General features: G+C 39.4%; 1 pseudogene; it reads right to left on the bottom strand.

Moving 5' to 3' along the window:
- Window positions 1-342: 342 nt before the first annotated feature.
- LOC138160075 (peptidyl-prolyl cis-trans isomerase-like 4) lies at window positions 343-11,740 on the bottom strand (annotated as a pseudogene).
- Window positions 11,741-13,034: the final 1,294 nt, after the last annotated feature.

Raw genomic sequence — 13,034 nt, 5'->3', positions numbered from 1 at the left:
TTCTAATTCTGTAATTCCTCAGCTGCTGAATTAATCAACTGTTTCCTTCCCTTAATTGAATTCTGGGTCTGTATTTCTTCATCTGTAAAATGTGTGGGGATAGGGGGTAAATACCCTTTCAGCTTTTCTTTTGAAAATTAAAAAGTCTTTTATTGAGTCTTTCACTGCCCTGTGTACTTTTTATTAATTGAAAACATCTATATACTTTTAGTGAAAGATTTAAGCAATAAAAGGTAATAGTCTCTGACTGATTTGCTTAGGTCTGTACAAGTCCTTAATTAGTATGTCACACTAGAGAAAATTTATAAGCCAGAGTCTACTGTCTTTTCATTCAGTCCAAGATCATATTTTGTAACCTGTAAGATCATATTTTGTAACCTGTTTGGGTTTTACTTTGCCTTTGAGAGCAAATTTAGAAGATTTTCCCTGGTCCTTTTCATATTCCTTGAAATCACTCGTGGTATATTTCCCCCTTTTCCCTCTCCCTTTAACTTTTGCAACAGACTGGCTAAAATCCACTTGTATTCTGTCATCTATAAGCACATTATCCATTCTGAAAAAGTTTTCTTCACAATATTCTTCATTCTTCCTTTTCAAATTCAATAAATGAATAACAAAGGGCCTCTTCCATCTTCCAGTCAGGAATAACTTCACAGCTTTTTATGGGCCCAAATCTTGAGAATATCATTTCCAGATCTTCATCTGTGGTCGCTGGATTCAATTTGCACACAAATAGGCCATTTTCTGGTAGTCTGATATCTGCATTAGGTAAATCTTCAACCATTTCTAAAAGAATAACCTGAGGTTTTGCTTATTCCCCGCCATTTTCTTCAATTTCATCAGCTGATCTCCCCTTTAAATCATCCACTTCTTCATCTGCTACTATTTGGCCACTATCCAGTTGTTCCTTGGTTGGTCATGGTGATGGATCAAGGTTAAACCTGTTGGGTCATCAAATGGATCCTAAGGTACAAAGTCTTCATCAGCAAAAGTCTCATTAATTTTCTTGATTACATCCATTACTTCTTTTACTTCACTAAACACTGTGTGTAGAATGACTTGCAGTGAAGTTTCCCCATTCTGAATATCATAGATACATTCTTATTGCTTCCTTGTATTTTGTAACTAAGTTCAGTATTGTTTCCCCATATATATATATATATATATATATATATATATATGCCATTGTGTATTTCAAGGTAATGTAAGAGCTGTTGGATATTAATACAATTGCTTGGATTAACTATTGAGACCAAATTAGAGGTGTTTCTAGTTTGGGGAAAGGAATGGTAGTGTGAGAGGTAGCAAAGGGTTAAGTTTCTTCACAACTCCAAGAATTGCTGAAACAAGACTATTGATAAAAAGTAACAGCCAGTAGCCTTGGGAAGAGTTGAGGCAGTAGCCTTGGGAAGAAGTTGGGTTCCCAGTTCCCAGAGAACTCCTAGATAATACTAAAAATGAAATAATATAGAATAAAAGGAGCTGGCAGCAGCAGGTAGATTTGACGAATCAGAAAGCAGACTGAGGCCTTGGGATACTCAGGCCCAGATAAGGACACATCTAGGTTGGACTGACGGGGGTTCAGTATTGTGAGGTTGTTACTGGTAGTGGACCTCATGTATTATGTATATTATCTAACAAGATTATAGCCTCACTAGTAATAATTAGGTTAATGTTTGGGAAGGGCGGGTAATCCTTGTCTATTTAACCCAGTTTCTGCTCCTGTAAGGCGGCCTCCTCTCCCTGGAGATTTTCCAGTGACTGGACTGCCCGGCTTCTCCTGAGATTCTAATAAAACTTTCTACCTTCACTTTGAGAGGTCTCCGAGTAGTCAATTTGGGTTAGGGTCTCTGAATCCCACACAACTGTATAAACACCATCAAGGTAATCTAGATTTTCTTCTTGTAGTAATAAGAAATTGAGATCCATATTAATCACTGCCATCATTCACCACAAATTCGGAGCCCTTTCTCTTGGGCTTAATTCTTGGCATTTTTTTCCTCCTTCAAAAAAACCCTTGCTTGATCATGATACAATTGCACAAAGACTCATTCTCCTCCACAGCCAGAACCAATATATATAACCAATTTGTGTGTCTGTATGTGGTGAATGAGACAATAATTATAGTACTTTATTTTGCACAGCTTCAGAAAATTCAAGCAGGCCCACAGCCACTCCTCCCTGTGGCCCAAAATGGCGCCTCCATGGCAGCCCCCAGAGCGCCACAAACTCTCCCAACTCTTCCGCTGGGGCGCTTCTTCAGGTCGGCGCCTCTGTCTGATGTCGTCACCAGAGCGACGCCATGGCTAAGCGTTGTACCTGTGCCCCGCCTTCAGTTCTACACTATACCTGGAATGACTGTGTAGGTTTCTCAAGTTCGAACATCAGTGTGAACCCATGACTTCTCTATTACGGTATTCAAGGCAGTATTTCCAAGGCAGTAGCCAGACCTGGACAGAGGGGTGTTTGGACAAGGGAAACCCAGGAGGAATACATGGATTTCTTTGGATGGCTGATTCAGTCCAGGCTTTCTCCCCCCTTCCCCCCTCCCCCCTTAATTCTTTTAATGATTCCCCCTGAAGACCTTACTGCTTGAGTTCATTGTGATGACCAAATCTTTCAGAATAGCGTTCAAAAATCACAAAGCTTTTGAGAATTTTGGCAGAAATCATGCCAGTGTGCCTCAGTGCTCCCTCCTGGTAGCTCCGAGACTGCTTTTTTCTTACTATTTTTTTTCATATCATAAAACACCCACAAGTGCTTGACTACACAAGATACCCTTTCCTTCCCAGCTATCCAAGCACAGGTTCTCATGGAAATAAAACAAGAGGATGGTAAAGGGAAGGTCAAGCACACTGCATCTATTTGAGTACCGGAATTTAATTAATCCCTCCTCAGGACCTCATTAAGTTCATTAATTTCTTTTAGTCATTGAGTCATAAAATGGTAGAGTTGGAAAGGACCACATAGAGCTCATCTAGTCTAGCTCACTGCCTGACGCAAGAATAATCTTTACATCATTGTCCACAAGGGGTCATTCAGTTTCACCTTGAGCATTTCCACCAATGGAAGGCTTCAGGAAGCAGCCAATTCACCTTTTTTGTTTACTTATAATTATTAGAAAACACTTCCTTATAATGGGTCAGACTCTACCTCTCTGTAACTCCCACTCATTGGTATTAGTTCTGCTCTTTGAAGTCATGACATATTAATCTCTCTTCCAGATGACAATACATCAAATATTCAAAGGTTGAATGGAGCATTGAACTGAAATCGAATTGGAATCAGAAATCATTAAATCCACAACAATTTTTATTTCAGTAATTTTTCCTATTTCTGTCAATGGCACTTCCATTTCCTTAGTTAAATGTATTTGAAACCAGGGAGTCATCTTCAGTTTCTTTCTGTCATCCCCTATATGTAGGGTCTGTCACCAAATCTTATCGAATCTTTTAAAATATTTTGTGAATTTGTCTCTTCCTCCTAATAGCTAATGTCACCATCCCGTTAAAGGCCCTCATCTCCTCAGACTCCTCCAAGCTTGTCGTCATTCAGAATCTAATTTTTCCTCCACTTCATTTTTCTCATCACTACCAGAACCAGGTTCTTAAACATGGATTTTATAATGGTATTCCCCTGGTCAAGAATTTTCATTAACTCCACCTTTCCCATGAAATGGAGTCAAAATTCTTCACCATTGCATTAATAATTAATTTCTTTTCTACAACTTCTTCTCCCTTCCCCAACCTGCCTTGAACCTATCCAAACTTATCTCCTTTCACTCACCAACCCCTGTTCTCCATTAAGCTTAGTCAGTTTCCTAGCCTTTCTCTGCACACAGTGTTTATTCTTGTCTTTATACTTTGTGTTGCTTCTTTTAACCTAAATTGGACAGTCTCTTATGACGCTCTTGAGTGTGAGGCAAGTGTGGCATGGATGATAGTACAATCTGGTATATTTGCAAATGGATGGATGACTGGTCCCAAAGAATTCATTAATGAGTTGATGTCAACTTAGAGGTAGCTGTATATTGGAATGTCTGTCCTTTTGCCCAATTGCGTTTAACAAGTAGCTTAGTATAGTGGATAGAGTGATGGACTAGAAGTTAGGAGACCTGGGTTAAAATCATCCCCCAAATATTTAGTGACTATAGAGTCAACAGCTTAACTTCTCAGAGTCTTACTTACCTGTAAAATGGGTATAATAATTCCTATGCTACCTATCTTTTGAGTTGAAGTTAGTCCCTTTCTAATAAGATAAAGTGGGTTACCCTGACACAAATTAAAGTACATGGAACAAATGAAGCTACCTTGGTTAGTATGCTCCTGGAAATGATCGTCTGGGAAGTTAGCTGTATGATGAGGAAGATTCTTTTTTCACTGAATCTGTATCTGTCTCATGAATGTAATAAAAAGAGGTGCAGAAGAGGAAAGCTACTTGCTTAGATCTTGGATGTGGGGGAATAGATCATGGCTAATATAAGCATTAACCTATTTTGCAATAGTGTTGCATGGGACTGTTTCCACTTTTCTGGCACTGTGTTTTTGTTGGGGGATTGGTAGGGGAAGAGAGAGCAAAGCCATAACTTGGTGTAATGAGATCTACCATGCTGTTAAGGAAAAAGTGCAAGCTATGCCTCTCGACTTAAATAATTAACAATATTGGACATTAAATTAGTAAAGCAGTTCTAGTATAGAAACAACTCTCCCTGGGATTTGTTAGAATGAAAATATCATATTCTCCTAGCTTTGAGGAAAAACCACAGCTTACTGTAGCTTTGTGGATTCAGGATAACCACAACACACTAGAGTTCTGTGCATTGGGAATTGTGAGCAAGGCAACAAAATGATTAAGGGACTGTAGGGACTAGCTTATGAGAAAGGATTAAAAGAATTAGGTGTGTAGAGCTGGATGAAGAAAAGGAGACCTTATAATTGTCTCTAAGTATTCAAAGTATGCAGATCTTTAAGAAGGAGAGGAGTCTTCAAGGCAATCTAAAGGAGTGGAAGAATGGAGGAGAGGGAGGGAAAGGTCTGCACAGTGTAGAACAAAGAAAAGTACCATTTAGGCTGAAAATCAAGAAAGATTTCCCAAAAGGAACATTTATTAAACTCTGGGTTAGTCTTCCAAAGCAAGCAGAAGAGTCTAAAATGGTGCCTTAAAAATATGAAGCATTAAAAAAAAAAAAAACCAATTCTTTGTGAGCAGCCCCACAGTGCTGAATTAGTAATAGGGGCTTTGAAAAAACACCCTTTGCACCTCTTTAACTCTTTTCATCCAGGATCTCTAAGCACTCTATAAACTTTAATGAAGTAAAGTTCAGCATATTGGTGGTTACACTGTGAGGCTGCCAATTTTGCTTTCCATCTGGCATTCAAATGACATCTAGTGCTTAACTAGTAAGTTTCCATTGGTGGGTAGGAAAAATGAAGTACCAAGTTCCCTACTTTTCTCCATAGTTATCTTTAGGTTTATGCATTTTCCAAGTTGTATTTTTTTTTTAATCAAAACCTCTCACCTAGACCTAGCGCTCTGTGTTCTCCACCACCCACCTAAAGTACTTAAGATCGAGGTGCTGGCTTCTCTACAGGTTAACTTATTCCCAGAGTCTTTCTTTCCCTTCAGGGACCTGAAGAGAAGCTGGAATCACTTGTCTGCTCTCTCATACATGGAAGTCCGAAGACCAGGATTTCTTTTCTCCTAAGCTTTTGCCAATTCCGTCCCTCACACAGGCACAGAACATTGAATAAACAATCTCCACCAATGAAGAGACTTATGCAAATGAACTTTGAGCCATGGGTTATACTCATAATTATAAGATTGATTCAAGTCTTTTCTTCATTTTGTGTGCTCTCTAGCTTATTGACAGCCTTCCCAAACTGTGGTTCCCAGAACTGAACACAGAACAAAGTACAAAGGAGCTATCAGTTACTTATTCCAGAAAGTTTTGCTTAAGGAAGCACAAGTTTACATTAGCTTTTTTGATTGCCATATCACTGCTGACTCATGTTGAACCTAGAGCATTAAAAGCCCTAGGACATTTTATCAGAAATATTGCTTTCTAATAATTTTTTTCCTCACATTGTACTTTTATGATTGATTTTTTCAAAATCCAAGTAGAAAGCTTTACAAATCCATATTGAATTTCATCTTATTAGATTCAGTAAAATACTCTAGAAGACTCTTTAGATAATTTTGGATCCTGACACTCATCCAAAAGGTTACCTTTCTTTCCCTGCTTTGAATCACCTGCAAATTTAGCAAACATTTCATCATAACATTGAATACATTATACAATTACTCTGAGTTTGGCCATTCAACCAGGTCCAAATCCATTTAATTGTATTATCAACTAATTCACAACTCTCCATACTTTGATAAAGTACTTTATTGTGTTGCTAAAATAGAGGTAAACTCTATTTACAAAATTTCTTTGATATACCAGTTCAGTAAACCCTGCCCACAAAAGGAAATAAGGTTAGCCTAAAATGACTTATTCTGGATGAAGCCAGGCTGGTCCTTTGTAATCACTACTTCCGTTTCTAGGTGTTTATGAATCATCTCTTTAATGATCTGTTATAGAAATTTGCCAAGAATTGAAGTTAAGTTTATTGGTCTGTAGTCTGTAGACTATTTTCCCCCCTTTTTTAAATGGGGACAACATTTATAAAATCCTGCAGTGCCTCCCCCCCCCCTTCTTCACAATCTTTCAAATATCACTGATAATATTTCAGTAATCACATTGGTCAGTTCTTTTGAATCCCATCTCTGCTACTTATAACCTATATGACCTTGGGTGAATCACTTACCTCCTTTGGAACTCATTTTTTTCCCTCTGTAAATGAGAGTGGATTTGATGATTATTATTGTACCTTTCAGGTTTTAATCTATGATCCTGTGATGAATATGGGACCTTTGTAAAGACCCACAGATCAGAAAACTGAGCCTCACAGAGGATTATGGCTTACCAAAATTTTTGAGATAATAAATACAGAGTTGACAGGTATCTCAGAGGCTAAAGAGTCCAACCCTCTCATTTGACATGTGAGAGAACTGAGGAACAGAGAGGGTAAGTGACTTGTTGCAGGGAGGATTTAATCCCAAATCTTCCTTATTCCAGGTCCATATTAGTTACATAGCTAATAAATAGATGAACCATGACTTGAACCCAGGTTTTCTGAGTTCAAAGTCCATGATCTATAGCACACTTCCCTATGGTATGCTCAATTCTGACATACCTTTAAAAATTAGTTAATTATTTTTTAGTTTACAACATTGAGTTCCACAAGCTTTTGACACCTTTTTGTTTTGATCATTTCTGTATACTCCGTCTTTCCTTTGTAATTGCCGCTGTCCTGGTTTGGGCTCTCATCACCTCATGTCTGGACTATTGCAATAGCCTTCTGGTCTTCCTGCCTCAAGTCTCTTCTCATTCTAGTCCACCCTTCACTCAGCTATCAAATTGACCCTTCAAAAGCACAGGTCTGATGATGTCTCCTCTCCCTTCCTCCACACAATTCAATGAACTCCAGTGGCTCCCTGTCACTTCCAGGATTAAATATAAAATTCTCTGTCATTCTAGGTCCTTTATAACCTAACCCATCCTACTTTTCCAGTTTTCTTATATCTTACTCTCTGCAATCCTTGTGTTCCTTCACTTAAGACATCCCACCTCTCAACACCTTATATTTTCATTTTGTATTTACTTGCCTGGAACTCTCTCCCTCCTTATCTCTGCCTCCTGCTTTTCCTGGCTTCCTTCAAATTCCAGTTAAAATCTTACCTTCTACAAGACACCTTTCCCAATTCCCCTTAATGCTAGTGCCTTTCCTCTGTTGATTATCTCTAATTTATTTTGTATCTATCCTGTTTTGTATAGCTGTTTGCATGTTGTCCTCCCATTAGACTGTTAGTTCCTTGAGAATAAGGACTGTCTTTTGCATTTCTTTGCATCCCCAGTATTTAGCACAATGCCTGGCACTTAATAGGTCCTTAATAAATGCTTATTGACTGGACTTGATGGAAGGGAAAGATGAAGTGTGAAGATTGCAAGTACTAGACCAAACAACTTCCTATTGAGATGCTTTAGAGTATGGTTTACTACTTAGGGAAGGTGGTAGGTGTGAAGGACAATCAGGCAACAGAAGGGTGTTTGGCAACTGGAAAGGACATGCTGAGAAAGATGGGGATGTTAACCTTTATTGGCTCATTATCACCTAGTAGAAATTTTTGATGTTGGATAGAGATTAAGTTCTTGATGTCTCAGGTGGAGGAATGAAGAGAATGCAAAATGGAAAACATCAGGTGAGAAGAAATAGCAGAAAAGAAGACATAAACTAGGTCACAACAAGGTACTTATCATCCTAGGTCAAATGCTGAGTAAAGGATTGGCTTGCTGAGTGTCATTTGGACAATTAACTGGGAGCAACACATTTGGTTATTAGATCCAGTATTAATGGATTAATAAATTAAAATTTAATAAAGTGTTAAATATTCAAACTAAAATTAATAAATTAATTAATAATAGTTAATTAAATAAATAATAATATTAAAATAATAAATGGCATCAGTTATCCTAAGAATGATGGATGGCACATCCAAAATACCTACCTTTACTGTGGTCATTCCTTTTCTTTTGCCTTTTGGAGGGCAATTGGGGTTAAGTGACTTGCCCAAGGTCACACAGCTAATAAGTGTTAAATGTCTGAGGCCAGATTTGAACTCAGGTCCTCCTGACTCCAGGGCTGGTGCTCTGTTCACTGCACCACCTAGCTCCTGGTCATTCTTTTTCCTTCCTTCCCTTTCTTGGTAATATGACCACTAAATAGATGGTTTGGGGAAAATCATATTGCTTGCACTGGTAGTCTGTAATGTCCTTGAGAACAGGGGTTATTTTATTTGGGTTTTTGTTTCCTTGCTAAGTGCTTATCAAATATATCTCATTTGATCCTCACAACAGCTCTGGGAGATAGAGGCTATCCCACAGCTAGTAAGTCTCTGAGACTTAATTTGAACTCAACCCTTCCAGTGCTCTTGCTTGTGGAGTCCTTTATGGAAGGTGTGTTAGTGGATTTTAGTAGACTGAATTCTTTGAGCTCAGAGACCCCCCCCCCCCTTCTTTGTATCCTCAGCACTTAGCACAGTGCTTGGCACATAGGAGATGCTTCTTAACTTGTCTTGAGTAGAGAGTGCCTGCTTATAGGCTTTTGCTTTCTTGTGGTAGGTTTTGGAGTGGGCACCCATGTATAGCTTGATCTCTTCAGGAGCCTGTTTCTGCCCAAGCTTGGTTCACTTTTGCCTCAAGGGCTCATCTTTCTGCATGTAGGCTCCTTGAGGTGTGAAAACTTGTGTTTGCTTAGGGGTAGGACATCAGTGTTTCTCTCCTGCTTTTGACACTTTTAAATGGGATCTCCCCCTCCTTACCCTTGCCAGAATGGATCTTATCTTTTTGAGATCAAACATCTCTTCTTGAAATTGTACCCACTGCCAGCACAAGCAAGGATTTACAATCACCAAATTTTTATTTTATTAAGAGGATTAAGGTAATAGCAATGAAAGTACAGAGCACAATGATGGGAAGTAGTTCATTTTGATAGGAAAAAAGCTGGCAGCTCATGTCTGTTAGTCAATAAATATTTATTAAATGCCTATTATGTACACTATTAGGGGTATCTAGGTGACAAAGTGGATAGAGCACTGCCTGGGAGTCAGGAGAATCTGAGATACTTATTAGCTGTGTGATTCTGGGCAGGTCACTTTACCCTGTTTGCCACAGTTTCCTTATCTATAAAATGAGCTGGAGAAGCAAATGGCAAAATACTCTAGTATTATTTGCCAAGAAAATCCCAAATGGGGTCATGGAAAGTTGGACATGACTGAAACAACAATATTATGTGCCAAGTCATTGGAAAAGACCTGACATTGGGAAAGGTGGAAGGCAAAAGGAGAAGGGGACATCCGAAGACAGTGTCATGGAAACATTGAACATGAACAAAAACAACATCATATGTCAGGCACTGTGTTAGGTGCTGGATTTGAAAATATTAATGGAAGCAGACAATCCTTGCTTTCAAGGAGCCTAGGATCATAAGGACACAAGACAACAAACAAAAGGGGAGGGAGTTAATCAACAAACATTTATTAAGTGCCAGCCATGTACCAGAAATTGTGGTAAATTGCAGACACAGAATTAGCTTCTTGCTTCTTTAACTTCTCCTGACTACAGGGATGAGAGGCAGAATTTGAATTGAGCAGTAGAGGAAAATGGGGAGAGGGCACTGCTCTTTCACCTGGAACTGAGACTTAGAGAGATGGAGGTGATCAGGCTTACTTATTTGCATTATTTCATCTACCATCATTCTTAGCTTTCAGTTCTCTCTTGTTGGACCATTCCATACTGTCACAAGAATCTCAGTGCACAGGGGACTGCAGGGTAGGGGAAAGGGTGCCCAATGCCACATGTGTCCTTCCAATAACCCAGACAAGATGGATGATCTAACTCTTCTCTTCTGGCTTCACTCTCCACAATCCTCTAAAAACTGTTCCTGAAAATCGATTCAAAGATGTCATCAACCTGGTGAACTCTGGGATAAGTGTCTACTTGAGTCTCCCATTCTATAGAAGCAATTGTGACACAGGTGTTACAAACAACTATATAAATGGTGGGGGGGAGGGGAAAGGTAAGCTTGTGAACCCTGAACTCTAAGTCCTTTGTGCCTCTCCTTATTTTATTTTTTTATTTTCATGGTACTATAAAGGGAAGAAAAGAATTATCCTGGAGAAAACCTAGTGTAAGGTAGAGACCAATGGATTAAGTCAGAGGACACAAATTTTCTTCTTGAGTTTGCCATTAAGTAGCTGTAAAGTCAGTTAACTTCTCTGTTCTTTAGTTTCTTCAGGTGCAAAAAGTGAAGACTAATTTCTCTGCCTCACGGGGTTGTTGATTTTTGTTAAGACTGAATGTACCTGAAAGTGATTTGAAAAGCAAAAAGTGTCTGCAGCTGTATATAGTTAGGTATTCTAGAAAGACTGAGCAGGACCTAAGCAAAATGGTGATGTTGAGGATGTTTGTCTCTGGTGCTGTGCTCTTCTGTTGTGACTGGTTCTGGGTGCCACATGTTAGAAATAACATGGATAAGCTGGAAAGGGTCCTGGGGAATGTAGCTAACATGGTTAAAGACCCAAGATTGTGCTGTCTGAGGATGTTTAATCTGGAGAAGAGATGACTTATTGGAACAACATGATAGCTATCTTCAGCCATTTTAAAAGCTGTCTTACTGAAGAGGAATTAGCCTTAATTCTGTTTTACTCTAGAAGGTACAACTAGAAGTAATGAGTAGAATTGCAAAGATGCCATCTGTCTTCCTGCCCTGTGGTGTGTCTCTGGCTAGGTTTCCTGTTTTCACATCCGGGTCTCTCACTTCTGCCCTAGCACTAAGTTTATTGGTGAAAGCTCTCTACCACTGGTGGTGGTATCATGGCATTCAATCAAGGTTACTGTAGTTGTTTTTCCTTCATTTTTGTAGAAGACCATGACATCAGGGAGGTGATGCCATGAAGTGTAAGTGAATTGAAGTGAGGGAGGGCTGTGCAAAGTCACCAGCCTCACTTTCTCTTCTAGAGAGAACCGTCTGGGTCCAGTGGCAGGACTACTGGAGATGGTTCTGGATGCAGCAGGAGACCTTGGCCTTTTTAAACTAAGGTTGTTAACAGGTCTCAGTTTGACTGCGGCAATGCCCATTCAGTGATTAAGGCTAGGTAAGAAGCGAAGTGGGGAATGGCCTTTTTTACTTATTAAAAAAATCATTCTGGGGGTGTTTAGACCCTCAGGGTTTCTGGTCAAAACAGAAACAATTGCTATTTGTATTCATTCTAAGCCAATAAGGCCCAAACAGTGAAAAAGTGAGGCTCGGGCTGAGACCTATTGTTGGTCAATCAATGAGGGCCAGAGTGAATTGGGGTTAAGGCTTGGTCCTCATGAAGAAAATCTGGCCCGTAAATCCCAAGGTATCGATATCTTGCGTGGTTTTCAGTGATCAAAATTTACATTTTTTGGACAGAGTACCCACAGGAAAGGGTCTGATACCCTATATGGACAGAGGGAAGGGAAAGAAGAAAATAAAGAGCAAGCTGTGTTGCCCAGCTGGACATTTTTAGTCCTCACAGAAACGGTTGTTCGTAATTCAATCAAGATTACTATTGCTTCTGGAAAGGGTAAGTGAGTAATTAATTGCCCAATGACTCCTTTAGCCATCCCAATGACTTCATTCTTCCCCGGCCTGTCTCTGTATGCACTCCTCTGTACAATATCTGTGGTCCCTTCTTATTAATGTGAGTTCCTTGTCAGTGACAGTCTTTTGTATCCTGATCTTAGAGTACTTGGAGCATACTTCATAAATGCTTGTTCATTCTTTCATTTCCTTGGTGAGAGAAAACACTTCCTATCAATTAGATAAAAAGCACAAATTGGGCATGAACAGCAGAGGGAAGGCACTAGTTAAGTGGGATGGAGAAAAGATTTTTATGGAAGGTGTGATTTTTAGCTAGGACTCAAAGGGAACCAGGGAAACTTGATAGAGGCTGCCTCAGGAATTAGTGGATTCCTTCTCATTGGAGGCCTTCAAAGTAAGTCTAAATGACCACTTGTAAGGTATATGTTGGGGGTAGATTCTTGCTTTTTGGAAGAGGTGGCCTCCTATTCAAAAAGCTCTAGTGGCTTCCTAAAACCTCTAGGATCAAATAACTAGGAAGACCCAACTGCACAAAGACTTTTGAGATACTGTGTAAAGCCTGGCTCCTTCTTTACCCTTCCAGTCTTCTCATAATTTACTCTTTCCACCTCTGCCCACCCTCTGTCTTCCATCATTCAGCGACACAAGTCCTCTTGCTTGTCACAGAAAACACTACAACTCTTGACCCCTGGATGTTTCTGATGGCTGTCTCCCATCCCTGGAATTTCCTCTCTCCTTATCTCTACCTCTTGGCTTCCTTGAAGTCCCAAATAAAATCCCACCTTCTTCTATAAGAAGTCTTTC

Source organism: Petaurus breviceps, unplaced genomic scaffold (genome assembly GCF_028583685.1).
Source record: "Petaurus breviceps papuanus isolate PSGF00001 unplaced genomic scaffold, PetGlider_PUasm1.0 179, whole genome shotgun sequence".
Lineage (NCBI taxonomy): Eukaryota > Metazoa > Chordata > Mammalia > Diprotodontia > Petauridae > Petaurus > Petaurus breviceps.
The sequence above is the reverse complement of the archived record's forward strand: the minus strand, read 5'-3'. Positions and strand labels throughout refer to the sequence as shown.